General features: G+C 63.7%; 1 non-coding gene across 1 annotated transcript in view; it reads left to right on the top strand.

The window, feature by feature from the left end:
• Positions 1-514, top strand: part of LOC120257247 — a 3409-nt gene extending 2895 nt beyond the window's left edge. Inside the window, exon 1 of the ribosomal RNA XR_005535598.1 lies at positions 1-514. This exon is cut by the window's left edge and continues 2895 nt beyond it. This is a non-coding gene — a ribosomal RNA (28S ribosomal RNA).
• The last annotated feature ends 4486 nt before the right edge of the window (positions 515-5000 follow it).

The following is a 5000-nucleotide window of genomic DNA, read 5'->3' as shown; positions in this document are numbered from 1 at the left end:
CTCTTCCTATCATTGTGAAGCAGTAATTCACCAAGTGTTGGATTGTTCACCCACCAATAGGGAACGTGAGTCGGGTTTAGACCGTCGTGAGACAGGTTAGTTTTACCCCACCGATGACCGCGACCGCCATAGTAATTCAACCTAGTACGAGAGGAACCGCTGATTCACACAATTGGTCATCGCGCTTGGTTGAAAAAGCCAGCTGGCGCGGTTACCGCGGTGCCGGATTATGGGTCGAACGCCTAAGCCGTAATCCGCTAGCGCGCGGGCGCCACGCCCGCCGCCCGGAACCCCGACCCGCAGAGGGGGACCACGCGTCCCCCACGGGCCCGTGTCACAGTGCGCGCCACCGCTGGGCGGACTCGCGCGGGCGGCGGCCTCAAGCGCGATTCCGAGCGGGCGGCGGGCTCGAATCCTTTGCAGACGACTTAAATACGCGACGGGGCATTGTGAGTGGCGAGTGGCCTTTGCCGCCACGATCCATCGAGATCCAGCCCTCGCCGCACGGATTCGCCCCTCCTCCCCGAATCCAGCCCGGCGAGCCGAGAAGGTTAGACTTTGTACTTGTGCAAATCCGCGCTATCGACGGCAAAACGGTTACGCGCCCATGACATCTCTTGCCATCACTTGAAACCCCTCACAACCCGGGGTGAATGAAGTTCAGCCGAGTTTGCACGGGCGGATCATGACTTCTCTCGAGCGCCGCCGTGATCGGGCGATGTCGCTACCGGGCGCCGGGCGGCACAACGGCCCGGCGCCCACGCCGCATGGCTTGGCATCTAACGAAATGCCGCCGGGCAAACATTCGGCGGTTCGCACGCCGGGATCATGGCGTCCGCCGGAGCGCCGCCTGCGTGATCGCGGTGACGTGGCGCCGGGCGCCCCGGGGCCGCCGGGCGACGGCGGCGCCCTCGCCCGGCGCCCCCGCCCCATCGCTTTGGCATCACATGAAACCCCTCGGCGAAGTTTCACGGATTTTGGATGATCGTAGCCAACGCTTGATCGGGAGTATGCGTCGCCGCCGGACGGGCGGTCGGTCGACATTGAATTCGCCGCGGGACCATCGCGGATGGATTTGTCATCATAAAAACCCCAAGGGGCGAAGTTTCATCAAAAACGCACGAGTGGATCGGGAGATGACACGGAGCGCGCCCTTCCCGCTGCAGGTGACGCCGCGCCGGGGCCGCCGGGCCGTCCGGGCGACGGGCGGCATCCCGGCCCGGCGCCCCCGCCCCCATCGCTTTGGCATCATCATGAAAACCCCCGGGCGAAGTTTCACGGATTTTTGGATGACCGTAGCCAATGTTCGATCGGGGAGTATCGTCGGCGCTCGGGACGGCCGGTCGGTCGACTTTGGAATCTCGCCGCGGGACCATCGCGGATGGATTTGTCATCATAAAAACCCCAAGGGGCGAAGTTTCATCAAAAACGCACGAGTGGATCGAGATGACACGGAGCGCGCCCTTCCGCCGTCAGGCGACGCCGCCGCGGGGCCGTCGGGGCCGTCCGGGCGACGGCGGCATCCCGGCCCGGCGCCCCCGCCCTCATCGCTTGGCATCACATGAAAACCCCCGGCGAAGTTTCACGGATTTTGGATGACCGTAGCCAATGTTCGATCGGGGAGTATGCGTCGGCGTCGGGACGGCCGGTCGGTCGACTTTGGAATTCGCATGACCATCGCGGATGGATTTGTCATCATAAAAACCCCAAGGGGCGAAGTTTTCATCAAAAACGCACGAGTGGATCGGGAGATGACACGGAGCGCGCCCTTCCCGTCGTGTAGACGCCGCGCCGCGGGCCGCTGGGCCGTCCGGGCGACGGGCGGCATCCCGCCCGGCGCCCCGCCCCATCGCTTAGCATCATATGAAAACCCCCTGCGAAGTTTCACGGATTTTGGATGACCGTAGCCAATGTTCGATCGGGGGAGTATGCGTCGGCGTCGGGACGACCGGTCGGTCGACTTTTTGGAATTCGCCGCGGGACCATCGCGGATGGATTTGTCATCATAAAAACCCCAAGGGGCGAAGTTTCATCAAAAACGCACGAGCGGATCGGGAGATGACACGGAGCGCGCCCTTCCCGTCGTGGTGACGTCAGCGCGCCGGGCCGCGGGGCCGTCCGGGCGACGGCGGCATCCCGGCCCGCGCCCCCGCCCATCGCTTGGCATCACATGAAAAACCCCCGGGCGAAGTTTCACGGATTTTTGGATGACCGTAGCCAATGTTCGATCGGGGAGTATGCGCTGAGCGCCGGACGGCCGGGTCGGTCGACTTTTGGAATCTCGCCGCGGACCATCGCGATGGATTTGTCATCATAAAAACCCCAAGGGCGAAGTTTCATCAAAAACGCACGAGTGGATCGGGAGATGACACGGAGCGCGCCCTTCCCGTCGTGCGACGTCGCGCCGGGCGCTGCCGCTGGGCCGTCCCGGGCGACGGCGGCATCTCGCCCGCGCCCCCGCCCCATCGCTTTGGCATCACATGAAAACCCCCCGGGCGAAGTTTCACGGATTTCGGATGATCGTAGCCAATGTTATATCGGGGGAGTATGCGTCGGCGTCGGGACGGCCGGTCGGTCGACTTTGGAATTCGCCGCTGGGACCATCGCTGGATGGATTTGTCATCATAAAAACCCCAAGGGGCGAAGTTTCATCAAAAACGCACGAGTGGATCGGGGAGATGACACGGAGCGCGCCCTTCCCGTCGTGTCGTGACGTCGCCGCGGGGCCGCAGGGCTCGACCCGGGCGACGGCGGCATCCCGCCCGGCGCCCCGCCCCATCGTTTAGCATCACATGAAAACCCCGGGCCGAGTTTCACTGATTTTGGATGACCGTAGCCAATGTTCGATCGGGGAGTATGCGTCGGGCGCTGGACGGCCGGTCGGTCGACTTTGGAATCTCGCCAGCGGGACCATCGCGGATGGATTTCTCATCATAAAAACCCCAAGGGGCGAAGTTTCATCAAAAACGCACTGAGTGGATCGGGAGATGACACCGGAGCCGCCGCCCTTCCCGCCGTGGTGACGCCGCCCGGGGCCGCCGTCGGGGCCGTCCGGGCGACGGCGGCATCCCGCTCCGCGCCCGCCCCATCGTTGGCATCACATGAAAACCCCCGCGAAGTTTCACTGGATTTTGGATGACCGTAGCCAATGTTCGATCGGGGAGTATGCGTCAAGGCTGGACGGCCGATTTCGGTCGACTTTGAATTCGCCAGCGGGACCATCGCGGATGGATTTGTCATCATAAAAACCCCAAGGGGACAGTTTCATCAAAAGCGCACGAGTGGATCGGGGAGATGACACGGAGGCGCCCTTCCCGTCGTGTGACGTCGCGCCGGGGCCGCCGGGGCCGTCCGGGGCCCGTCGACGGCGACCGCCCGTCTGCCCCCGCCCCATCGCTTTGGCATCACATGAAAACCCCCGGTCCAGTTTTGGATGACGACCGTAGCCAATGTTCGATCGGGGAGTATGCGTCGGCGCCGGGGACGGCCGGGTCGGTCGACTTTGGAATCTGCCGCGGACCATCGCGATGGATTTGTCATCATAAAAACCCCAAGGGCGAAAGTTTCATCAAAAACGCACGAGTGGATCGGGAGATGACACGGAGCGCGCCCTTCCGTGCGGTGATCGCCGCCGGGCCGCCGGGCGCGTCGGGGCCGTCCGGGACGGCGGCATCCCGGCCCGGCGCCCCCGCCCCATCGCTGGCATCACATGAAAACCCCCCGGGCGAAGTTTCACGGATTTCGGATGACCGTAGCCAATGTTATATCGGGGGAGTATGCGTCGGCGTCGGGACGGCCGGTCGGTCGACTTTGGAATCTCGCCGCGGGACCATCGCGGATGGATTTGTCATCATAAAAAACCCCAAGGGGCGAAGTTTCATCAAAAACGCACGAGTGGATCGGGAGATGACACGGAGCGCGCCCTTCCCGTCGTGTGACGTCGCGCCGGGGCCGCGGGGCCGTCCGGGCGACGGCGGCATCCCGGCCCGGCGCCCCCGCCCCATCGTTTGGCATCACATGAAAACCCCCCGGGCGAAGTTTCACGGATTTCGGATGACCGTAGCCAATGTTATATCGGGGGAGTATGCGTCGGCGTCGGGACGGCCGGTCGGTCGACTTTGGAATCTCGCCGCGGGACCATCGCGGATGGATTTCTCATCATAAAAAACCCCAAGGGGCGAAGTTTCATCAAAAACGCACGAGTGGATCGGGAGATGACACGGAGCGCCGCCTTCCGTCGTGTGACGTCGCGCGCCGGGGCGTCGGGGCCGACCGGGCGACGCGGCGGCATCCCGGCCCGGCGCCCCGCCCCATCGCTTTATCACATGAAAACCCCGGGCGTTTCACGGATTTTGATGACCGTAGCCACGTTCGATCGGGAGTATCGCCGGCTGCTGGACGGCCGGTCGGTCGACTTTTGGAATTCGCCGCGGGACCATCGCGGGATGGATTTGTCATCATAAAACCCCAAGGGGCGAAGTTTTCATCAAAAACGCACGAGTGGATCGAGATGACACGGAGCGCGCCTCTTCCCGCTCGTGATGACGCCGCTGGCGCCGCCGGGGTCAATGTCCGGGCGACGGCGGCATCCCGCCCGGCGCCCCTGCCCCATCGCTTAGCATCACATGAAAACCCCCGGGCGAAGTTTCACGGATTTTTGGATGACCGTAGCTCAATGTTCTGATCGGGGAGTATGCGTCGGGCCGGGACGGCCGGTCGGTCGACTTTTGGAATTCGCTGCCGGGACCATCGCGGATGGATTTGTCATCATAAAAACCCCAGGGGCGAAGTTTCATCAAAAACGCGACGAGTGGATCGGGAGATGACACGGAGCGCGCCCTTCCGCCGCAGTGACGCCGCACCGCGCCGCCTGGGCCGTCCCGGGCGACGGCGGCAGCCCCAGCCCGCTGCCCCCGCCCCATCGCTGGCATCACATGAAACCCCGCGGCAGCTCACGGATTTTGGATGACCGTAGCCAACGTTTCGATCGGGAGTATGCG

The sequence above is a fragment of the Dioscorea cayenensis genome, unplaced genomic scaffold (assembly GCF_009730915.1).
Source record: "Dioscorea cayenensis subsp. rotundata cultivar TDr96_F1 unplaced genomic scaffold, TDr96_F1_v2_PseudoChromosome.rev07_lg8_w22 25.fasta BLBR01001976.1, whole genome shotgun sequence".
In the NCBI taxonomy this organism is placed as follows: domain Eukaryota; kingdom Viridiplantae; phylum Streptophyta; class Magnoliopsida; order Dioscoreales; family Dioscoreaceae; genus Dioscorea; species Dioscorea cayenensis.
Note: the sequence above shows the minus strand (reverse complement) of the source record. Positions and strands in the feature narration are given on the sequence as shown.